General features: G+C 46.4%; 1 protein-coding gene across 4 annotated transcripts in view; it reads right to left on the bottom strand.

The window, feature by feature from the left end:
- The window catches only part of BCAS3 (BCAS3 microtubule associated cell migration factor), a 3,943,855-nt gene that overhangs the window by 3,600,904 nt on the left and 316,896 nt on the right, over nucleotides 1-26,055 (bottom strand). The gene's annotated exons all lie outside the window — the stretch shown is intronic.

Here is a 26,055-nt window from a genome sequence, read left to right as displayed (position 1 = left end):
TTTACAGAAAGCAACAGATGAGTATTTGTGTATGAGTGAAGGGCCAGCTTATTAAGTAACAGTGAAGTCCTTTAAAGTAGCAATTAGGGGAAGGTACCAGAAATCATATCGGAAGCAGGTATGAGATGCAATTAGGCAGAATGTTAATAGTTACACAATCAAACAGCAATACTTTAAAAAACTGATTTTGTTTTTGTTTTGCATAGTTGCCCAAGACTAACAAGGCTGCAAAATCAAAATTGAACAAGTTACTTACCTTTAACTGTTGTTCTCCAGCATGGGTCTGGCATGGATTCACATGCTCATGAATATTCCCCTTCGTCAGGCCAGGAATCCTTGGTAAAAGAAAAAACAGTTTCACTTTCGCTTATAAACTGTCTTTCTCCTATACACCAATCACGGAGCTGTGGGCCATACTGCCCTCTCCCTAAACCCCTCCTCTGGCAGCCATCTTCAGATTTGGTAGCACGTAAAGTGGCAGTATGACCAAGAAGAGCCGCAGAGGAGCAGGAGGGAGGGTTCGCATGTGAATCCATGCCAGACCCATGCTGGAGAACAACAGTTACAGGTAAGTAACTTGTTCCTTCTCTACCATGGGGTCTGGCTTGAATTCACATGCTCATGAATAAAGAATACATAGCAGTACAGCATTACACAACCATGGGAGGTGGCAAGGCACAACAGAAGCAAATAATCTTACCTCCTCACTAGGCTCACCTTTTAGCGAACATGTTGCGTAGCACTGTTTGGCCGACTATGGACTCCTCTCTGGAATCCCTGTCGACGCAGCAGAATTTTGTGAAGGTGTGCATAGACCTCCAAGTAGCAGCCCTGCAGATGTCCAGCAGGGGCATACCAGACAAGAATGCCATCGTTGCAGCGATCGCTCTGGTGGAATGGGCTCTCGGATGGCCAGGCAACGGTCGGTTTGCCAACCGATGACAATGAGTGATGCAGCCAGACAGCCACCTGGAGATGGAAGCCTTGGACAAGGCTTTCCCATGGTTCACAGGACAAGTTCACAAAAAGCAGAGAAGTTTTTCCAGAAACTCTTTGTGCGGGCCACATAAAACGTCAGCGCTCGAGCCACAGCCAGCGAGTGCAAGGTCCTCTCAGCCGGCGACAAAGGCGTCGGAAAAAACACAGGTAACACCAAGGGCTCGTTGAGATGAAATTCCGACGGAACCTTAGGCATAAAGGAGGGGTGCATCCGCAGCACCACCTTCGTCTTGTGGAAAGTCAAATAAGGCTGCTTGCAAGACGGGGCCTGGTCTCACCTACTCTGCTGGCAAAGGTGATGGCCACGAGGAAAGCTGTCTTCCAAGACAGGAACTTAAGCAGAGCTTGATGCATTGGCTCGAAAGGGGCTGCCATGAGCCTAGTCAGTACCACGTTGAGTTCCAACGCTGGGGCCGGGGCCAGCGCCTTCACCAGCGGGAACGAACAGAACAATCCTTTGATGAACTCCTTCACCAGGCGGTGCGACCAAAGAGAACACTGTCCCGCAGAGCTGGTGTAGCAAGAGATAACCGCCAAATGCACCTTGATGGAGGCATGTGCCAGCCCTGATTTAGCCAATGACAACAAGTATGGAAGGACTTGGGGGGGCCGTGTCCCTCAGAGGGTTAATCTTCTGCGACCACGACCAAGTCGCGAAACGCTTTCATTTGTGTCTGTAACACTTCAGAGTCTATGATGCCCTAGCCTTGGCGAGGACCTCCCAGCAGTCCGCCGGCAACTCATACCCACCGAACTCTAATGCTGCAGGAGCCAGGCCTTCAGGTTCAGCGATCCTGGTACGTGGTGCAGGATTGCGCCTCCTTCCCAGGCAAGAAGATCTGCGACCACTGGCAGCTTGACTGGAGGGGAAGACGACCTGCCTTCGAAGGTCCGGGTACCAGATCTGCCTCAGCCGCTCTGGTGCGCCAAGGCTCATCCTGCACCGGCACCATCTGAGTTGACCGATGTCTCATAGTAGCAGTGGCCACGGGGGTGAACACGTGCAGAAACAGGACTACTCAAGGAAAGGAGAATGCGTCGCCCATGCTCCCCGGCTGGGGGAACCTGCTGGCGAAACTCTGGCACTTGGTATTCGTCGCTGTCGCAAACAGCTCGATCTGGGGATTGCCCCACTGGATGAATAGCTTGTCCACTTGTCCTGCCGAAGCTCCCACTCATGGCAAGAGCACAGCTCCATGCTAAGGGAGTCGGCGACAGTGTTTTTTATTCCCGCCAGATGGAAAGGAATCAGGAACATCCCCTGGATGACAGCCCAGTGCCACAACTCCTGTGCCTCTTTGGAGAGCGCCGGGGACTGGTGCCCTCCTGCTTCAGGTTGTAAAGCATTGTGGTAGTATTGTACATGAAGACCCTCACCTTTTTGCCCTTCAGGGACGGAAGAAATTACTTGAAGGCCCAAAATATGGCCCGTAGTTCCATAACATTGATGTGTAGCGCCTTCTCCTCCGGCAGCCACAGTCCTCTGGCGTGGAGACGTCCGGCGTGTGCTCCCCAGCTTTCAGGGGAGCGTCCATTGTGACCGTCTCCTGGTACGAACGACTCTGGAAGTTTGTGCCCCCGGCGATGTTGGAGCACACGCCCCACCATATTGTCGCTCGACGGAACTCCTCGTCAAGCACGATCCTGTCCTTGAAATTTCCAGAAACTTGGATCCAACAGGCATCCAAGAACTCCTGGAGTGGTCCCATCCGCAACCTGCAGAGCCGGACCAGGTAGATGCATGACAACATCATGCCAAACAGCGACTTGATGGTCCTCACCGTAGCAATCTTTAGTGATAACAGCCATTGCACCTTGTCCAAAATGGCCGCTATTGTCTCCTCCGACAGAACCGCCAGACAGGAAACCATGTGGAGCCTGGACCCTAGGGACAGAGTGTTCTGCGATGGAGTCAAGCAGGATTTTGCATAGTTCACTGAGAACCCCAGATCCATCAGCAGCCAGGCGGTCCTCTCCGTGTGGTCGGCAGTGATATTTTTCGACTTGGCCCGGATGAGCTAGTCGTCGAGGTAAGAGTACACATGAATTCCCTGTAGTCGTAGATGGGCCGCCACCAGAGCCAGGCACTTCACAGAGACTCTGGGCGCCAAGTTCAGCCCGAAGGGAAGAGCCTTGAACTGGTAGTGCTTCACTTGTACGATGAAGCGCAGGAACTTGCAATGCGAGTGGGGACGTGGAAGTACGCGTCCTCCAGATCCAATGACGACAGAAAGTCTCCCTCCTTCAGTTGGACGAGCATGTGCTGCAACATGACCATCCTGAATTTTTGGGACTTGATGAACTTGTGAGTCGTCATAGGTCGAGAATGGGTCTCCAGCCCCCGGTCTTCTTTCTTACCAGAAATTATCTTGAGTAAACTCCGGAGCCCTGGAGTCGCTTTGGAGCCAGCTCTATCGTCCCTTTTCTTAACATGGCCCAAATTTCCAGCAGCAACTGAGGGATATGTTGTTCCTGCCGGGCCACTGTTGGTATTTGGGGACACTTTTGCTGAAACTCCAAGTGTGTCCGTGGGCGAGAGCTTCCAGCACCCATCAATCGGTAAAGATGTTTTCACGAGCCAGCCTCCGACTGGGGTGCAGGGGTGGCGGCCCGATGTCCTGGCCGGTTCAGTCCTGCTTGGAGGCCGGATCGCCGCCGTGGGAGCCTGGACGATGACGGCGGCCACCTCCGAAGGCCTTGGAACAACCGCTGTAGGCTTCCTGGGTCATGGAACGGGAGGGTTGGCGGTAAGAGGACGATCCACCGCCGAGACCACAGAGTCCAGCGATGGTTGCGACCTCAGGCATATGGGCGCAGGGGCCGAGGAGGGGTTCTTCAGGAGCACCGGCTCCTCATCTCAGATGTTATCCAGGAGCAGTACAGACAGAATGGCCTTCCTCTTCGCCTCCTAGCATTGGTACGAGAAGCCGTCCTTTTTCTTCTCCTCCGGTGTGAGCTGAAAAAGTTCTTACGAATGGGCGATCATGGAGTGGAATTATCCCACTTTGTCCGACATAGAGGACCTCGGTGGTGGAGAGAGTCCACCGTCATCGTCTGTGTCCATTGTAGCTGTGTCCATCCCCGTATACCTCGGGTGGGCGGGGTGGGGGGGTTGCAGTGATGGCTGGAGTGGAGGTGTAGGACGTCTCCTCCTTTTCTTCGGCAGTGGTGCACCCGTTGTCGCTGGTGGAGTCACTTGTGGTGCCGTCGGCATCCTCTTCTGAATCTCTGACACCAGTGTGTGGAGGGTCAAAAGAATATCCTGCGTCAGGTCTCTGGGAGGTGCCCTGGGGAAAGGGTTGCTGGGCCCAGCGCCTATGTCGTCATCCCCTACATCGCCGCCTCCGGCGGCCGATTCCTCAACATTCTCGTCGTCACACATCTCTTCCGGGATGGTGTGGACGGAAACAACGTCTTCCTCAGCGGATGAAGAAATATTCATGACCTGAAGCTCCTCCACGCCCCCCCTTTCTTTGGGTCCTGAGAGGTCGGCTTCGGGCTGAGGTCCGGCATCCTCTTCTCCTGAGTCTTCTCCACTGGCTTGGCCGAAGCCTTCCAACCTGGGAGGAAGTCACACCCTAGCAGCCGCTGGGGCACCCTGGACCGGGACAGCCCCCCTCGCCTTCGAGAGGGCAGCAACAACCATCTTGATGGTAGAGGACATCTTGGTCAGGACCGCCTGGGCCATAGCTGAAAGGGCAGACACCTTGTCCTGCTCGGCCTTCTGCGGTTTCTCACACAGCTTCCCCGGGGTAGTTGGCTTTCTATTCGACGGAGAGCTGGAGCGATGGCTGGAGATTGATGCTGACAGAGACGATGAACATGCCCTGACCGTCGCGGGACCCGCTTGCGCGGCAACCCATGGCAGTAGCATACTTACAGTGCTTGGCCTTGTTTTGGGGCTCCACGGATGGAGCGCCCTCAAAAGGACTTTGAAGCCCTCTCTGGCTGGCTAGATCCGGATGAGGCATGGGGTAGAGGCCTTGGTCTTGAGCCAAGTCGCCAGCCGGACATGCCGATCCTTCATCGTGCGCTTGGAGAAGCTGCAGCAGATCTCAGAATCTTCTTCCTTGTGTGTCGGGTGTAGACTATGCAGGCACTGGGAATGCCTGTCGTCCGTGAAAACATTCTGCAAACTGCAGCTGGTGCACAGTTTGAAGAGGGAAGCTCTGTCCTTCTCCGACATGATCCGGCATGGTGTAGGCCTGATGGGCTTCTCGAAACTTCCAAGAAGAAACACTTGACGATTTGAAAGACACCAAAAAACGAATCCCTGTTAATCGGAAGATGAAACGATGGATCACACAGGCTCGATTGACTGAAAACAGAGTTTTCCTACCAAAAAAGTGCAAAAAAAACGCAGAAGCTCGAAGAGCGAAACGCGTGGACTCCCAACACTTGAACATGCAGTAAAAATCTGAAGATGGCTGCCAAAGGAGGGGTTTATGGAGGGCAGTCATTGGCTTAGGGCAGTATGGCCCAGAGCTCAGGGATTGGTTTATAGGAGAAAGGCAGTTCATAAGCGAAAGTGAAACTGTTTTTCCTTTTACAGAGGATTCCCGGCTCGATTATGAGGAATATTCATGAGCACGTAAATCCATGCCAGACCCCGTGCTGGAGAATAACCATTAGGTTTAGGACTGTGGTATAAATATGTATCACTTGCAGTATCAGGCACGAGAGCACAATCTCACCACTTCCTTTTGCCTTACCTCTTGAGCGGTTCTCAATTAGAATACAAACTGATTTTTATGTAAAAGGGGCATCTGATCAAGCCACCCTCCAAACAACAGCAAAGGAAAGAGTGTCACCTCTGTTTCGTTGCGCAACCCAAACATAAGCTAAGGCAGATACAAATATACCAAATCTGTGTCAGTACTAAGGAACAATAATTCAAATCAAGCTTAACAATAAAGTCATCAGTCTAAGTGCTTTGTGCAAATGTTTATGATGAAATGTGAAACAGAACTGCCGACACGTGTTTCGACCCTGAACAACGGGTCCTTTTCAAGGCAAAACGCAATAATGTTGTGAAACAGATTGGAGGAAAAAAATGAAATTAGCAGCCAGTAAGGCGATGCAGTTATGCGCAAGTAAATAAATTGCCTGATCAGGCAATTTTATTTCATCATAAACTTTTGCACAAAGCACTTAGGCTGATGACTTTATTGTTCAGCTTGATTTGGATTATTGTTCCTTAGTACTGACACAGATTTGGTATATTTGTATCTGCCTTAGCTTAAGTTTGGGTTGAGCAACGAAACAGAGGTGACAGTCTTTTCTTTGTTGTCATTTTCAAAATCCAGTAGTTTTGAGGTAACTACTAGTCCCTCAAACGTGCAGCAGCCTGGGGTCTTTTTGATTACTTTACCAATTGATTGCCAATTGCATTTCCTTCATAACCGCCTTTGTAGTCCCAGCGCCTCCTACACACGGCATACCTCAATCCAGTTGCCCATCCTTCAAACAAGTCAAGCCCTCAGACCACCACAGTGGTAATTTAGTACAGTACAAACGCTTTGCAATATAATACATAATTTGCATGCAATTCCAGATGAAATGATATGCTGATGACGTAGCTTTACAGTTGCAGGCATGGACACCCCAATTACACATGCATTTAAAAGTTATTGGAGGCTACCTAAGGTTATCCAATCGTAAATGAAAAACTAAAAACAGAGATGATCTTGTGCAAGGTAACAAAAGAAAAGCTACCGGCTGAAGCGACAACAGGATACGAAAACAACCCTAAGAGTAAGTAACAACATGAGCCGCCTATATTTACTGAATTTGTTATTATTCATTGCAAGGACGACTGATATGAACAATTATTGTTCTAACACAGTTATTGTTTTAATTTGAGATATACCTCTGGTTTTATAGCCTAGGTTTTCTGATAAGTGTAATCTAATTACTAACTCATTTATATCTGGGCAGGCAGTACCTGCACAATAGCTTGCAATAAATAAGCTACACCAATAGAGGATGGCAACTGAGGCGTACCTGATCTACAGAAATACTTTTGAGGGTCCACACAATTCTCTTGGAAAAAAAAATATTTCAATGTTTAATTTGCATATAGTGGCACATTCCCAAAATAAAGCGTGCTCAACCATGGCTAAATTTGAACAGCCTTAGTATTTTGAAGGTTTGTTAGGTGGTCTGGCTCTCGCTCAGTAGAGGTGCCATTTCTTCAATTTTCTTTCGGAAGCCTTTGCAGGACTTTCTCCAAGTTAACTACAGGTAGGAACTCTGACTTAAGTTTCAGTATGCAGAGCTTTTATTTTCGGTCAGTGGCTCCCTTGGCTTCAAGAACTTTGTCTTTAAATTCCAGCATGGGGTTTCTCATTTCAATTCATTTCTTAATTGGCACTATGTACAGTGCCTTCAAATTCCTGCCTGCAGTGGTTCATCTTTCAATCAGGTACTCGATTGTCTCAATGACATTTTACTTAATGTTCCAGCATGCAGAATTTTTCTTTTAAATTGGTTTCACACTGGTCTTTACTGGGTTTTGCCTCAATAGTTCTCATCACCTTCTCCCAGGTTTTCCATGCCTACATGGCTGGCATCTGCAAACCTCTTTCCAGTGAGAGTTCTGCTTGCCTATTCTAGCTGTTCAATGATGCAGATCTTGTAAACTGGAAACCACCCAGCAGCTCCACATAGACACAGAATCTGGTGTTCCACCTCTGCCTCGCGTTCTCCTGCCACCTGAGTGTGATGCTCACCTCATTCTCGCTGTTGCTTAGGGGCCTCATTCCTGATCTCAGCAGATGCTACATGCTCAGCTTGCCTTCATGTACTCTCCACTAGGTTTCCTGCCTCTCCTCCATTATATCACCTATGAAGACCTCTCCTTAGCAACCGTCAGCTCTCACTGGTTTCTCTATCGTTTTCGGCCTCAGGGTGCCCTGGGCTGCATCACATGGCTATGGAAATGGAAACAAGACTACCTATTCTGTGCTGATGGAGGACATATCACTACAATATGTTATAGCCATAACTTTGTATGTGCTGTAAGTGAATTTAGCTAAAGAAACCAATTCTGTTAGGATATGATTTTCTTCTTGTTTTTGGTAAATGTAATGGTTCTTGATGTCATGTCTGCATATTACAAAACAATAAATGAAATCAGTTAAACATTCCTTTGCCTTGATGGGAAAACAGGTGGCAAAAGGACGTGGGTACCCTAGCGCTTTGGTCTCGAGAGGCAGTGGGTGGTTGTGAGGTGTGGGTATTTTGCCCAATACACCACAGAACAAAGGAAGCTTATTACCAAAGTACACAACCACACTGCGCCACAATCTGACACATTTTTATAACAAACACATTTTTCTTTAATTGCGTATTTGCAAAATTGTTTATTCTTGTGATGAACAGCCTGACACGTGTTTCGAGCTAACAAGGCTCTTTTTCAAAGGCTGTGCGTACAATCCAATCATAGGTGGTCAATAATTCATCAATTGTTACAAAGTATTGGCACAATTGTGCATAAAACCACAGGACCATAAAGGGAGGAAATCATGTACATGTGGGAACATAAATCAAATCAATGTATATTAAATGTAAATACATCACCACAAGTTTCAAATAAATGGCTCACGGAAAATGTAGTCCAATATAATACATACCATAGACATAGACCACAGACAAATTTGCTGGAATCGCAAGGGTTCATTTGCCCCAACGTTGATGTAATCTTGAACTGAATTTTAGGTGATTAGAAGCAAGCCTTATTTGTCAATACAGGACTGTTACAAATGGCCTTAACACAGACCATGAATTTTCTGTGTTCCTTTAAATGATGACTCCCAACAGGTCAGGAGGCATTATCAAATAATTTGTGTTATGGCTATGATATTTAGTTAAATTGGATCCCAAATTAGGGGCGTCATTGCCCAATGAGATATCTAACGATTCCTGATTGTGTGTCTTAATATAATGTGTTCACATTACAACTGGGCCTTTATCTCTGCTCACCATTTGTAACAATGGATGAATTATTGACCACCTATGATTGGATTGTACGCAAAGCCTTTGAAAAAGAACCTTGTTAGCTCGAAACACGTGTCGGGCTGTTCATCACAAGAATAAACAATTTTGCAAATACGCAATCAAACAAAAATGTGTTTGTTATATAAATGTGTTGGATTGTGGAACAGTGTGGTTGTATACTTTGTTAATAGGCTTCCTTGCCATGATGTCTTTTACACTGGTGTTGACATAGTAAATACATGGATTTTTACACACCTGGTATTGTCTTAAGTCTTTTGATGATGCTTAAAGAAAGGTAATTTGTAGGACTTGATTGCACAAGTATAACTAGATATGTTAGTTTAAGTTGGTGGTGTAAAATCGCAGGGAGCACGATCCCTAAATACTTCGTTTTATGAGAGAACATTTAGGCAAATATAAAAGAGGACATTGCAAAAATCAATACTTAAAGTAGCATTCGCATACCTATTGTTAAATGGATAGGGCTACATCTGGTTGTTATTAGGAGAGTGAACAAAGTTCCTCTTCAATTTTAGCTTCCCTCTATCCACAGCAGAAAAAAGGAGCAGTTGGTGGGGGGGCTGTTGTACGGCGCTTAAGATGGCAGGTCTCCGAGCTCCCGCAACCGTGACTAACCAGGAAGGAATCTGTCTCCTTCTACCTAACCTGCGACCTCCCTGAGCGGGCGGGCGGGCCCCAGATCTCCTTAATAACACGCAGATTCCACTCCAGGCCTGAACGGCAGTGGCAGAGCAGGAAGAGGGCAGCTTGCCCTGTGCGGCAATGAGGGATAGGAGGCGCAGCGTAGCCGATTCCTCCCGCTGCGATGTGAAGACCACCTCTGCTGCATCTGCCGGAGCTCAGGGAATGTTGGCACCGAGCGGTGCGCCTCGGTGCCCCCTCACCACCTAAGTGAATTTAGCTAAAGAAACCAATTCTGTTAGGGTATGATTTTCTTCTTGTTTTTGGTAAATGTAACGGTTCTTGAGGATTAACTGCATATTACAAAACAATAAATGAAATCAGTTAAACCTTCCTTGTCATGATGTCTTTTACACTGGTGTTGACATAGTAAATACATGGATTTTTCCACAGCTGGAATTGTCTTAAGTCTTTTGTTGATGTTTTAAAAAAGGTAATTTCTGGGACTTGATTGCACAAGTATAACTTGATATGTTAGTTTAAATTCGTGGTGTAAAATCGCAGGGAGCACGATTCCTAAATACTTCGTTTTATGAGAGAACATTTAGGCAAATATAAAAGAGGACATTGCAAAAAGTAATACTTAAAGTAGCATTTGCATACCTATTGTTAAAGGATAGGGCTACATCTGGTTGTTATTAGGGGAGTGAACAAAGTTCCTCTTCAGTTTTAGCTTCCCTCTAGCCACAGCAGAAAAAAGCAGCAGTTGGGGGGGAGGGTGTGGGGGGCTGTTGCACGGCGCTTAAGATGGCGGCTCTCACAGCTCCCGCAACTGTGGCTAACCAGGAAGGAATCTGTTTCCTTCTACCTATCCTGCGACTTCCCTGAGTGGGCGGCCGGCCCCAGACCTCCTTAATAACACGCAGATCCCACTCCAGTCCTGAACGGCAGTGGGGGAGCAGGAAGCGGGCGGCTTGCCCTGTACAGCAGTGAAGGATAGGAGACGTGGCATAGCAGACGCCTCCCGCCGCGATGTGAGGACCGGTTCTGCTGCATCTGCCGAAACTCTGGGAACATTGGCACCGGGCGGTGCGCCTCAGTGCCCCCCTCACCCCCCCACTGAGTACACTAGCATCATCCACCGGCGGCGACGCGCAAGTTCTCCTCCCTGCCAACGGCTGAAGCTATCTCTACACTCTGCAGTGGAGGCCGGACCGCAGACACTATGGCTGAAAGCGCCCAACACCCTGATGGTGCATCCTACCTGCTGACAACGTCACCCTTCACAACACTATGCAGTACCCTGGGGTTGGGGGCAGCAGTGTACTGCCGAGACAGCAATGCCAATGCTGCAGACCCCCCCGCGCCAAACCAACACCGTTGATCCATCCCACCCCCCCTCGTGGAACATTGGTGGCTGCTGGTGGCCGCGGCAGTGAGTGAGAGCCTGATACGCGTGGGCACAGGTTGGCCACCAGGCCTACACGCAATTTAAATACTTTCTGCCCTTGGCACACTTTGCCAGAGGGCCTGACTGTGGCCCAGGGTGATCACACCGACTAACCCGACAGCCCGGGGTACAGTGCACATACCCTCATCCCCCACGCCCTCACAGTGGATAGAGAGACACCAACCCGTGACCCCCATCGCGTGGCAGATCACTGATACAGAGCGCCCGACACCCTTTGGAACACCTCCCCTGCTGTTGGTTAGGTTCACATCTGCTCTAAGCAGGGGAGTTCGGACCACGTATGTTGCGACTCGGAGCCCCCTGCATTAAGGGGGTATCCTTTCATTCTGCGCAGTATGCAATGGGCAGAGAATACAGGACCACCCTCCTACACCCCCCTAATTGACACTGTCTTGGCTCTGCTACTCCTCTGGATACACTCCTGCGACCAACTCAAGGATAACGGAGTTGCTGGCCATCAGGGTTGGTCCACTGGTGGCTGCAATTGCGGCTGGGTGGCCCAAACGCTTAGGACAACTGACTGCCAGGCCTCCATTTTGTATTTGTATTTTATTTGCCTTTTATAGAGAGCCTTAAACCAAAGTGCTGCACACTAAAACAGAACCCTATACAGTAAAACTGAGTAAGCAGTTAAATCCAGATGACGACCACTCAGTGGTGTTGAAGTAGGTATGTTATTAAAGAACCACGGAAAAGAGAATAGACAGTTATATAACTAAGAAAAAGTGGGAGAGCATTCCCGTTGAGAGGAGCAAGAAGTTCGAATGATCAGAACCAAGACTGAGCACAAGGGGGGCGAGGAACCATTAGTTTAAAGTGGGAAGAAGACAAGAGAGCGAGAAGGAATATAGAAAGTTATAAGTACAGTAAGGGTTAGGAGCGAGACCATGGAGAGATTTGAAAACAAGGCAAAGAAAGTAAAATTTGATTTAGGAGTGGAAGGGCAGCCAACCAAGTGTAGCGAGAGAAGAGGAGATAGAGTTCCGATAGGGAAGAAGGCACAGAAGAGTTCAAGACTGATCTTAAAGGGGCAAGGCGAGATCTGGGAAGACCAAACAGACAAGCTTTGCAGATGTTGTGAAGATGAAAGCGACAACACGAAGTAAGGGAGATATCATTATTATGTATATGCTTATAGGGGGCCGAAAGCCCGCAGGGATGACGCGCAACATAAAACACATAACTGACAAACAGGACTAAGAAGCTCTGACCTGAACTAGCTGGCAGTCAATATCTAAAATATTCTATTTAAATAAGTATGTTTTAAGGTTCTTTTTAAACACCAAGTAACTTGGTTCAAGTCGGAGAGTTAGGGGTACATTGTTCCAATGCTTTGCTGCCAGAGCTGGGAAGGCTCAACCTGAGCCTGTTGCTCGGTAGTAGGGGGGGCACTGTGATCCTGCCTTCAGCCTCGGATCTCAGTGGACGATTCGGGATGTATCGTAATATCTTTTTCTTGAGATATGCTGGTGCAGTGCCATATAGGCACCTGTGTACTAATGTCAGGCTTTTGACCTGGATCCTATCTTCGATCTTAAGCCAGTGCAGTGCTTTTCTTCCCATGGAGATGTGATCTCTTTTCTTCATACCTTTGATAACACGTACAGCATTATTTTCCAAGATCTGGCATCTCTCTATGCAGTTCTTAATGGCCCCAAGCATTAGAGAGTTTCCATAGTCCAGTCGGGACAGAATGGTTGCCCTGGCAATTGTAGCAGTATTCTTGTCACTCAGTAATGGACGGATGGATCTGAGAAGGCGGAGATAGTAAGGATTATTCTTGTGTAGGTAATGAACCTGCGCCTCTGCTCCCAAAGATGCCTTGCTGATCATTCTGAGGATTTTAACCTGCCCTGGCACTTGTATACATGATTCCTTGATGTAAAAGGACTCATTATCTCTCCTTTGCTTAACTCGGGCTTGACGGGTACCGAATATCATCATCTACGTCTTTTTACTGTTGAGGCACATCCAATTACCTTGCATCCAATTTTCTATGATATTGTACAATGTTGAAATTTTGGTGCTATCCTTAAGATAGTCGCCCTCCAGCTCTACCACCAGCTCGGTATAGTCGGTGTATTTTGTAAAAAAGGCGCAGATGCTTTCCAGTAGTTCGCACAAACATTGCATACACAAATTGAAAAGAAGGGGGGACAGGCTGGCTCCCTGTGGAACCCCATAGCTTATATGGTCTGCCTTAGAGAATGGTCTCCCCAATGGATTTTTGCCTCACTGTCAACCAGGAACAATGTCAACCATGCCAATGCTTCCTTAGAGCAACCAGCCATTTTATTCGGGACCTGTTGTAGTAAGTGGTGGTCTGCTAAGTCAAATGCTGCGCTCAGGTCCAATAACATCAAAATCCCTGTCTTGGCCCTATCAAGGACGCTCGGAATATATTTCTGTAAATCCAGCATGGCGGTCTCCGTACTGAGTGCAGCATGGAATCCCGATTGGATGGTCATGCAAGATGGAAGTAGCTTCGACATGCTTCTGAAGTTGGACTGTTATTTCGACCAGGACCTTAAGTATGAAGATGCAGTTGGTAAGGGGACGCAAGTTAGCTGGGTCCTTGGGTCTGGACCTGGCTTCTTGATGAGAGGGGTGATGGTAACTGCTTTAATGGACTTGGGCACGAAGCCTTCCTTGAATGATGCATTTACTATTTTGGTCAGAACTGGAGAGAAGATTTCCTTGTTTTCCAATATAAATTTTGGGGGTATTATATTCTCCAAGCAGGAGGTGGGCTTCATGGTAGCAAGCAATCTAACCATCTCTTCTTCAGAAGTAGGACGAAAATGAAAATTATCTACATCCCTCTGCCTGAGTTCCCCAATCGGTGTGGGTGTCACACTATTAGGTGCTTCTAAGGCTGCGATATCTCTGGCTTTCTGAATTTTGGAAGCAAACGCCCTTTGCACCAATTCGCAGTCATCCTGCGTCGAGTCAAAGGGAGGAGATAGGGCCATCGGTGTCCTTATAGATTTGAGGATGTCAAATCATTTACCAGTAGAATTGGGGGCAGATGCTGTTAAGATTTGAGTCAAAGTGGAGACCAAGATTACAAGCTGTGGTTGGAATTGGGAGCTTAGAGGGTGGGAAGGATATCAAAGGAGGTGGAAGATGAGGAGGAAGCATGTTTGCAGGGAAAACAATACCCCAGTCTTTCCTGCATTAAGGGTAAGAAAATGAGAGGACATCCAAAATGTAATGGCGACAAAACAGGCTGTGAATATGGTGAATATCCAGGGAAAAGGATAGGAATAGTTGTGTCATATGCATAGAAATTATGTGACAAGCTAAAGGAGGAGCAAGATGTGATGTGTACGAGGAAAAGATAAAGGGGCCTAGAACTGACCCTTGAAGCACCCTGTGATTGAGCGAGAAAGACGTAGAGATCTTGCCCATCCAAGAGACAGAGAAAGTTTGGTTAGCCAGATAGGAGGTGAACCAGGACAGAACAGGACCTTTGAGACTAAATGAAGAAAGTGACACCAAGAGTAGGGAGTTATCCACAGTGTCGAAAGCAGCAGATAGATCAAGAAGAATAAGAAAAGAGGAGTGTTCAGAGTAACAAGCTAAAAGAAGAGAATTTAGTACAGAGATCAAGGTAGTTTCTGTACAGTGAAGAAGATGAAAACCAGACTAAAATCGAGGAAGAAGGGAAGAGTCGGGGACAAATAAGGAGATCTGAGAATAAATAAGATGGTCTAAAAGTTTAGAAAGATACGATCGAAGACAAATAGGACGGAAATTGGAAACAATCAAGGGATTGGCAGTGGGTTTCTTTAGGATAGGAATGTGCATGTGACATCTGGCACTGGTCTACACTTGACACGCTTGGCCATGCAAGAAGGCCCTCTTGAGACCCAGGGTGACCGTACAGACCTACCCCATGGCCCAAGGATGAGCGCGTCTATCCTCACTACCCACGCTCTCGCTGCAGGCGGGTGGACATTAACCTGTTGCTGCCATCACACAGTGGGTTGCTGGATTCAGGTACTTGACACCCACTGGATCACCTCCCCTACACTTACACAGAATGACAAAAGGGAGTGCAAAGAACAAACGCTCCATGAGCCAATACGCCAAATCCACTCCTAGGCCATCGACCTCCAGTGTGGCGACTACTAACACGGAACCAGAGGTGACACCACTGGAGGTCACTGAAACACAACGTATGCTGGCGTGTATGCAGGTGGGATTTGCTAAAGTCCACACCAAACTGTATGATATGGGCAGCACCATAGATTCGATCAAAACATGTATGGATAGGATCGATCAGAGTTTAGTGGAGGCTGAAACACGAGTGGGCACACTGGAGGATGACATGTCCACCATGAGTAATGAACTAGCTACAATCTCCAGGCGAGTACTCCAGGTGGAAAAGAAGAATGACGACTTGGAATCAAAGTCCCGTCGCAATAATATTTGCGTCATATGAGTTCCCGGAGAGCAACAACAAAACATCCCTGGAACAATGGATAGAGACTAACCTACACACACTCCTGGGGAACCCTTTGGTTTCGCCACAGTTTGCGGTTGAACGTGCACATAGATCCCTGGCCCCCAAACTTAGACCTGGGGCACCCCCACAGCCCATCATTGCCCGCATCCTTAACTACAGAGACCGGGATGCGATCCTTCGAGCGGCCCGTAAACAGTGTGATTTAATGGTGGAATCCAGCAGAATACATATATACCCAGATTTTTTGGTGGCCATTCAGCAGGAGAGGAAATCCTTCCTGGGGTTCAAGAAACGGCTGCAAGACAACAATCTGAAATATGCGATGCTACACCCTGCTAACTACAGGTAGAGTGGGATAGCAAGACCTTCTTTACAATACCCGGCCAAGCTATGAGATTTTTGGATGAAACTCTACCGCCACCTTGAATCTTGAACAAGAATTCTGATTGCTATCTTTGCAGAAGGGGTTCCCTTCTCTATGCCTTCACACTCCCTGGGGTTTGTTTGCCATGAAAAGTTGTATACCCATCACTGTTACCATGTTACCCACTGTGATGTTGTGATGGACACTCTCTTAATAACAAGACCCACAGTTGGAAGTGGGCACACTGCTCCCGTTCGGGGCAATCAAATAAGGAGTATGTGAACACTTATCCTTTTTCACCGTACTAATTAAGTTCTGCGCTGGTCCGGGTAGATCTGTGCACTAGCCTCCCCATGCAATGTTACGTTACCAGTTTGGGGTGTTTTGTGGGGGTTGGGGATGGGAGGGGATTGTTGGTGTTATCAAAAAAACATTACACACCATAATTACTGACAGGAAAACGATGGGCACAAAAGAGAACTTAAAGATACTAGAATGTTTGGTAGTATACACTATGGGGAACAATACTGATCGCTGTATACCTAAATGGGAGACATAACTTGTTTTAGCTGGAATGTGCGTGGCCTGGGGAATCGGACTAAGCTATGGAAGATACAGCTGTATCTCGAAAGGCACAAAGTCCAAATTCTGTACCTGCAGGAGACCGATGCTGTTTCAGCAGATTTGCTAAGAACTGGGATGGAAATCTTTTTTTTTTCCCCCCTTTAAGGATATGTTTGACTTTTACAAACTTTTCATTATTTGTATTACATTATTTGGATTGCCTCTAAAAATTTAACAGAATAAAAGGTTTACATTTATGCTTTCCTAAACCTACAGATTGCAATTATTGTAAAATCGCTGTCCAGAATTTGATAACTGTAAAAATAAAAATTTTGTCATGGCCTTTTAATAAGTAAGCCCAGCGTTCCTGTGTATTCATCTGCTTCTGAGAAATTCTAAAGAAGTCTTTAAATAGATTTTGTTTTTCTAATAGGGCGGGACAGACCATGATTACATGAAAAAGTGGCTCACAGGTATTCTTCTTGCAAAATCGACAATCAGAAACCTTCATATCCAATTGTTTCGTCTTGGTTGGGTAATCACGAGTCGGTAGAATATTCAGACGAAAACATAAAAACATATCTTGCATCTTTTGATCCGGAAAACATGCTAAATATTCCAGAAGTTCATGGAACGCTCTTGTTATTGGGCCCATGGGTGTACATTTTTCTTTGCTATTATTGACCAATTTGTGTCTATTTTAGTCAGAATCATCATTCCAGATGAAGGTCTGCCTTGTTGCAAGACAATCGCTGGGTTCGTATAAGTTGTGAATCCTTCGCAAATCACTTCGACAGAGAGCCAGTTTTCCTGGAGACATATTATATCTATTTCTTTTAAATTGGAAGAACCTTCATCAAGAAGATGCTTGTAACCTCTAGTGTTCCAGGTGCATAGTGTGTACCCATGCTCCATACATATTGGTTGTTATAAAAAAGTCTTCGTTCGGGAGCTTTGGGCATCACGCAAAGTTGGTGGATTTCTTTTGTTCTGAGACTGATAATTCATATCACGCCATATTTCTTTCATCCTATTGACTGAGGTTGAATTTAGCTTTGTAGTTTTATTTGTAGTCTCACTAGTGTCTCTGAACCTTTGGTCATTATCATGTGATAGTTTGTTGGTATTAGACTTTGGGAGATGTCTCCCCAACTGGTTTCGATCTTCAAAGTAATGTGTACTAACTTTGTTCTGTTTTTTGAAAACTAGAGAGGTAGATATAAAAATGTCCCCTGTTGTAAAGCCCAATCTTGCTAGCTGTGAATTTGTCGCCCCTATACGCTGCATCGTTTGACTATAGAAGTCAATAAGAACTATTTTCAACTGGTCATCATTAGGGAAATATATCACTTCAATGTCTTTCGAATTAATTTGAGCCAATTGTGGAATAGCATTAAATAAACGTAAAATGTTTGATCTATTCATGATCAATGAATTAACAGGACTTGGGTTGATGGAGGACAAAGATAATCTGAAGACATTTGTTGTTTTCCGCGGATCGACAAATTTTGGTGTTAGGGAGAATTCTCTGTTTAGGCTGAATTTCCTAACCTAGTGAGTCCCCCAGCAGCTTTGCTGGATTTCTGGAGTTTGCTTTTTTCTCCTGACAAGAGTGAGACTATTTTTCTCCCACTCTTGGACATGTTTTGTGGTGTTCCTTTGAATGTTAATGTGTTTCATGGTCTATGGGGTCCTTTACTCCATAGGGTCTCATGTGTTTTTTTCTATGTGTGTTACACAGCACCCTCCGTGCAGTAACACCGGGGTGTCATAGTGGTCCCCCACCATAGACTCCATACCCTGGGACTGACTACTGTCTCCCAGGGCATGTAAAGTCACCATTGGCTTTACTAGTCCCAAATTACTAACAGAACCAGTACAAACCATCATATTGTAGACGTACTGGTAGGGGCAATTCGATTGCCCCTGGGTCTGTTGTTTGAGGGGGCACTGTCCCGTCCCCCCTCATCAAGTTTTGGCTGGTGGCAGTGCATACTACTTTTTATATTCAACCGCAAATATATCTCTATGGGATTTTCCCATTGTTCGAGGCTAATACTTTTTTTACATAGCCTCTAACATACCGCCGGTTTATTTATTTAATATTAATTCACCGGTTGGTATTTTCTGCCAAAACGCGGTTTTAAAATGGCGTTTGTGTTCGCCTCTGTAACTCCAAACCAAAGGTAGAGATCTTTGTTCCACTTTTGGCGGGCTTCTAGAGAAGCCCTCCAAAGTGGTGCCACTCTGTCTGGGTACCAGAGGGGGTGTGGAAGGGGGTTTAGGCACCTTGTACTAAGTTGCCTTGCCAACCCAAGACGCACTCTTGCGTGATTGGCCCAAGTGGTGAGCCACCCCGCTGACCACTTAACATGTTTGATTGACAGCTAGGCTGAATGAATGGGGGTTTTCTGCATAAAAGCAGGGCTTTGGGGACTGTAACTTCAGAAGTCGCCACAGGACCTGAAAATCCGACGAGGGAGAAGCTGAGCCGACCTGCTACGACGACACCACCGGTGGAGCCCTGCTGAACCGACTCACCACTTCGCAACGACAGAGGAGATCTCCCTGCTGGAGAGTCTTCTTCCCTTGACTGGTGGGCACAACCAGTTTACCTTCTTTTCTCGCATCCCAGGACGTCTCGTGGTAGAATTGCCGGTGCCAAGCACCCCGGCAACCGGATAGCCACTTACCACTGGACCGCGAATAAAAGGACCGCTCCTTTTAATTGAGAACTCCGTGGCTGGTTTCTTCCCTGGCAGTGCAACGGACTCCTGTTTTCCTCCACGACGAGATCCTCTCTTCCCCTGGACGAAGCACCGACTTGCACCCGCTGCCAGGAACAACTGCCCCCGCTGGAGCGTTCTCACCATTTTAAGGTACTGTGTCCGCCAGGCCTCCCTTTCTAAAGATTGCTACAAGGTAACAATAACCCCTTAACCTTCTGGACTGGGCTGGCCGCCTTGACCATCTAACTGGTCCCTTTCTTTTGGTCCAACTCTTTCTGAACCTTTTGCGAGACTTTTGGGCACTTTCAACCGTGTGACCTTGGAGACATTTCGACCGGAGCCTCTTAAAGTGGGTCCGGCCTTTTTAACTTTGACTGTACGGTTTTAACCTGCCTTCTTCTCCTACTGTGTTCTCTGAAAGTGTTGGGATCTGTTGCTATCTTTGCTCTGCCTTTCTCTCCCTCTTAAACCGATTGATTAGAGTGCCAACTGCGTTAAGCGCTCACCGCTGTCTGGAAATAAGTGTTGCTTTTCTTAAGACTTTTTCTAATAATCGTTGAAGGGAGTGTATATCTTTTAGTGACCGCGTTTTTGAACTGCTTGATATTAGTGCCAGTGTGTTTAACTAGATGTGTTTTTAAATAAATAATTATCTCTCTTTTACACCAAGCTCTGGTCAGTGTTTGCTTGTTCTACTGTGTTCTTTTGACCTATTGTGAATACTCTATATACTGCCTAATTCTTCTTGGGAGAAGTCTGACTGCTCAGCCATAGCTACCAGGTAAATCCGGGTGGTACAGACTGCTACCAATTGGGTTTACTGCCAACCACCTGTAGTCTTAAATCTTTTGCAGTGGTCCCAGAGGGAACTGCACAGGTTTCTGCCTAACATTTGGTCTCGTTAGCAATAAATCACCTTGGTCGACGTCCAATTGGGTGATCTGGGAACAGTTTCTGTCTTCAGACGGAGTCCAGGTTTCTTCGTTTGACACAGTTGAATAGACAAGAGAAATATTGGCAGATGTATTATAGTAGCTGGAGATCAAATGAGAGGACTCGGAGAGAGTTTTGTGATACTCGTCAAGCAATATCAACTGTTCGTCTTGTGACTCTGTTGTTTTATCGCAATTTAAGTTTGGGTTTGGAATAGTTCTCATCTCTTTGTCAGCGCGGTCCTTTGTCACTCTAGTCAATGGTTCATGATTAATCGCAGCTAATAATGCGATGAGTGGTTTGTCCTCTAAGTGCAAAAGAGTTTCGCGTTCTTGTTCTGGCTTGCAGCCTTGATTCAACAGTCTCCACACTTGATAGAGTTTTAGGATATTCGTTGTTGTTAGTACCATTTCCTTTTATGGTTTAAATTACAGGTCATGTTTGTTGTTTTTGTTCAACCTGAAGTTTTCTCAAGAAAGCTCTGGAACCTGTCTGATGTTGTTTCATTTCTTTTTTTTTCATTGTAGAGCGATTTCCAAGATGCCCTCATTTCGTTAGATCAAAGATATCAAACGGAGTGCATATTGGGGGTTCAGCGTTGTTAGGACAAAGAGTTGAGACAACATCAAGTGGTTTAATAAAACATACTTGAGGTTCGTATTGAGTAGTTTGGTCAGTTTTAATGACATTTATTTGTATTGATTTCTCCATTTGAAATTGTGCTTGCAGTTGATCTGGTCTATTGGGCATATGAGCATGTTTTTTGGCTTTGTCATCCATGAGTTTCTTTGTAATTACTGTTAGCGTGTCTGATCAAACTTGAAGCGTGATCTACTCTTGCAATTTGTGCTAGGCGATTTTGCCATGTCCTGGTAGTTTCTGCTTCATAGTTCAGTTGTTCTTGGATGGTTCCAATGAAACTCTCCAAATGTGTCTGATTAGTCAGAATCATAGCTAATAAGGTTGCGTGATCTTTTGTTGCATCTACCATTGCTTCTTGGATTTTTTAAAATGGGATCATCGCTAATGACAAGGTTGCTACTAACATTCTGTAAATCAACCATGGTGTTGGAATTCTTTCAGGGATCTCTGATGTGTTAGTCATCGGCTCTTCTTTTTTTGTTTGAGAAGAAGATTCATGTCCTAACTGCTTATTGTCGATGAATGTGTTTTTCTGCTGGTGATTGATTTTTGGAGATGTTTTTTGATCCAAATTACTTCTCTTGTTTACAATTGGCGTGGATGTAGTATGTGTTGAATTATCCTTTTCTTTTGTAAAGATCTCCAAAGATTTCTTTCCTTCTTTCATGTGAATCCATAATTGAATCTATTTCTGTTATATCAAGAGATAGACGTGCTGCATGATTTGTCAATTGTTTATTTGTTTGGTCTCGTAAGCACTCTGTGATTGTGGGATAATACATTGTTTGGCATTGTTGCTTAGCTGCTCTTGCTTTTTCTTGCATGGTTGGTGTGTAGGGAGGTTCTCCATGCACATTTAATCGGTTGCTTTTATATTGCAACTGATGTTGTGAAGATGGAATACGCTCCTGTTTCAAGGGAGCAATAACAGTTTTTTTTAAAGAAAGTTTGTTAGGTGGAGTCAGTCAATGTAATCCGTTTACTCTCTGGTTCAGGCGTGTATGGTGGGTCTCGAGATTTAAGGAGGTAAGTCACAGTACTGTTGCAGCTAGATGGAGGTTGTATGGCTTCCAGTTTTAGGGAAGCGGGAGAAACTGGAGAATCTAGCGTGGTGGCTGTGAGTAGCTTTCTATCTTCTAGCTTCGATGGTAACTTTAGCAGTTGTTGCTCCACATTTTCCATGGTACTGGGAAGAGGTGTATTCGTACTGATTACTCTGTTGTGTTTTCCCTCAACTTTTAACATCATGATAGAAGGCATTGTGACAGTAGTAGTAGCTGTGTTTACATGGATGTTAGATGAACCATGCTGAAGGTTTTCATGTGGCTCTATAAGTTTAGTGCCCTTTGGTGCATTTGCTAGTGTCTCTTCCAGTTTCTCTCGCAATCGTGGGCGGGGCTTATTAGGATCCATACTGGTTAACATCAGTTAAATTTCGATCACGCCTCGTAGAAGACGAAATAACATTCCTTATCTGAAGTAATAAATTGATTATAAGCACTAAAAGTACCGCGTAACCAGCCGTAAACAGCAGGAAACGGCAATTATCCGGTGCCCTTGACTCCTCAATGGGCTGAACGCCACAAGGGCAGCCGGGCAGTGATTATGTACTGACTTCCTGAAAGGCGTGGCTCGTAAGTATCACGTGACTCGAGTCAGCTGGTGCCGGCACTCGCTTCGAACTGCTGTGGCTCCAGCCAACAGTCTCATGCGAGTTGGAGCGCGGCAATCCAGTATTTACTGTAGGTAAGAGGTAGACTTCAGTTTGCAAGAGATGCGAGCAGGAACCAGCAATGATCCAGCGCCCTGGACTCCTCGGCGGGCTTAACGCGGCAAGGGCAGGCCGGCAGTGAATATTTACGGACTTCCTGGAGGCGTGGCTCGTAAGTATCACGTGACTCGCGACTCGAGTCAGCTGGTGCCAGCGCTCGCTTCGAATTGCTGTGGCTCCAGCCAACAGCCTCACGCGAGTTGGAGCGTGGCAATGCAGTATTTAATGTAGGTAAGAGGTAGACTTCAGTTTTCAAGAGAAGCAAGATGCGAGCAGGAAACAGCAATGATCCGACGCCCTTGACTCCTCGGCGGGCTTAACCTATATCGTTTCTATACTACATATTTCTCACAAACTAGTGGTGTCATGACCCCGATACACAAATCTCTCCCATTCCGGTGCAAACACACAAGGGTAGACACTTTAGGTAGATATGCCTTAGTGTACGGGACCCTTGCTGGTAGGGAGAAGCTGCTGCTGAATGTGTACGGCCCTAATGTGGATGACCCTAAATTGTATAATGACATTCTGGTTAGATTAGCCTGATACTCGCTGATCGCTATATTATGAGGAGGTGATATCACTACTATTCTGGATTTGAACTGGACAGATCTACCCACACACAGAACCCTCAGATGGGCTGCCTCTGCTATTAAGGAGGGCATGCACTCCCTTGGGTTGGCAGATGCCTGGAAAACATTACACACAGGGGAACACTCATACTCTTTCTATTCCTCCGTCCACAACTCCTACTCCTGTATAGACTTGTGGCCCGTCTCTAACAAACTACTTAGAGGGGTCAGCGACATCCACATGCTACCCTGCACCTACTCCGATCACTCCCCAATCAGTATCTCCCTAGCACTACCAACATTTTCTAGGCCCTGTAACAACTGGCGCTTTATACTGCTCGTGCTACTGGACACAGCATTTGCATCCACTCTTGATGTAGGCTCAGTGCCCTCAACCGGAGTGCTCTGGGAAGTCTTCAAGGTTTATATTCGATGGATTGCAATGTCAGAGTTCAGCGTCCTTAAAGTCATCCGACACAGCATAGGAGCAGTAGCTAGCTAATGACGCCCCCCCCCACGTCCACATTGGCACAGATTAAAGAAGCTATCGAAACCTTTAGGACCCACGCTGAGCGCAAAGTTAAATTCTCCAATACCACAATGTCCGCTAGAAGATATGGGGAGGGGGACAGGCCTCTTGGACTGCTTGCCTACATGGCACGACAGGAAAGTGGCAATTGATGCATTCCACTTATAGCAAACGCCTCTGGCAACCTAGTCCACACACCTATAACCATTAATGAGGTATTTTCTGATTTCTACAGGGCCCTATACACTAACAAAGACATGCACTATGGAAAAGATCGACGAGTTTCTCAGTACCCTCTCCCACTCAGTCAGATATCACAATTACACTAGTGCACTACTAGAGCTCCCGATCTCACTGTCCGACATAACTCAAGAAACAGGCCTTCTGGAAAGGCCACTGGTACTGACGGACTCACAGCTGAATTTTATAAGCGCTACAAAGAGACCCTTGCCCCACATCTACTTCAGGTCTGGCAGGGGGCCTTCGAATCACAGTCGCTCTTGGCCATCATGCACAAGGCGATCATTACGGTTTTGCTAAAGTCTGGGAAACCTGTTGATCAATGTGGCTCAGATCGACCACTGTCCTTAATTAATACGGATGCAAAAATGTTTGCGAAGATCCTGTCCACTCGGTTGATGCCAGTCATGCCGTACATTATTCACCCCGATCAATCGGGATTCATACCGGGCAGGTCCACAGCGTTAAACCTACGCCGCCTCTTCAATATTTTGCCACAAATAGATCCAGGGGTTCAAACAGTAGCTGCTACACTAGACATTGAAAAGGCATTCAACTCTGTATCATGGTGGTTTATGTACGCTATGATATTTGCTATCATTATAGAACCACTGGCAGATTTGGTAAGGTTTAACATGACACTGTGCAATCAGGATGGGGGGGTGAACCACAGATAATCTCCCTCTATGCTGACGACACATTGATATACATTCGAAACCCTCGAGAATCTCTGAATCCCATTATGGAGGACATTCTACACTTCTAGAACTATCAGGACTCTGGGTGAATTGTAGTAAATCCGAACTTTTCCCCCTCCTAGTTGTCACTGTCTGTCCTGAAGAGTTGTAGGGATTCAAATGGGCTCCAGAATCTATATGCTACATAGGTGTGACGACTACAAGACAGAACCTTAAGCTATATGATTGCAACTACAATGGGTATATGACTCACCTATGCGCCAAACTCACGAACTGGACCCAGCTTCCCACCATGATTTTCGGCAAGATAGTACTCCTCAAGATGAGCGTTCTCCCTAAACTCTTGTATCTCTTCCTCAATGTACCATTATGGCCAGGGTGATCCTTCTTTCAGGAATTAGAAGGTGGAATCAGTAAATTTGTATGGCACTCGTGCAGTATGATTGAAATGGGACACACTGACACTACCACATGACGGGGGCAGGGGTTTGCAGCCCCCAACTTCTGACTCTACTGGATAGCTGTGCAGGCACAATTTGTGGCCCCCTGGTTCAGCGATAACTCGGTTGCTCCCCACATGTTACTAGAAAAACACTCTGCGGGAGACAAAGATCTGCGATCACTGGTTTTTCCTGCTACATTTGCAGACTGCGGATTCTATCCTGCAACTGTCACAGCACTAGCCTAGCGCAAGATATTGAGGGAGACAGGTGTCCACGCACCATATCACAAAGACTTTCCCCTCTGGAACTGTATTCCGGCCTTACCACAAGTCGCCGCCGGCTCTGGTGGAGCCAGGCTGTGACAGAGGTTTCACACACTGGGGTCACTATATATCGATAGTAACTTCATACAAATGACTGATGTCCCTGGGCTTGCGAGCACGACGTCCTCACAGTGGTTGCAGTGCGCTGGTCTGCGCAAGGCCTGCAAAAATTGAGGGAATTGTTTTCCGATCAAGCCTGTTAACGACCCCATGCTAGGTTTTGTTCTGACGTCAGGCGACAGCTGCAGCCGAGTATCATCCTTATATCATTTAATTCAAATACACTCTGGTGCGATACACCACATTGCACAAGCTAAATGGGGCGAACATCTCCAACTAGATGTATCTGACGACCTCTGGTCCGACATGTGTTCACAGACACGCACAGTGTCATATAATTCCCCATTTCAACTGATACAACTTAAGGTGCTGCACCTGTACCACTACTCTCTAGACAGATTGCGCATGTTTTCCAAAGAGGGGTGTCTGGGTCATGCCCACGCTGTAATTTAACCCATGCCCAATACTTTCATATGATGTGGGGCTGCTCACAACTCACGACCTTCTGGAATGATGTATGCACTACACTCTCAGAAATGACTGGCAAGGCTGTCACCCCACTACCATTACTGTGCTTGTTCCATATTCTTGACCCACCACTGGGCA

The sequence above is a fragment of the Ambystoma mexicanum genome, chromosome 9, assembly GCF_040938575.1.
Source record: "Ambystoma mexicanum isolate Mex_15411 chromosome 9, UKY_AmexF1_1, whole genome shotgun sequence".
Lineage (NCBI taxonomy): Eukaryota > Metazoa > Chordata > Amphibia > Caudata > Ambystomatidae > Ambystoma > Ambystoma mexicanum.
Note: the sequence above shows the minus strand (reverse complement) of the source record. Positions and strands in the feature narration are given on the sequence as shown.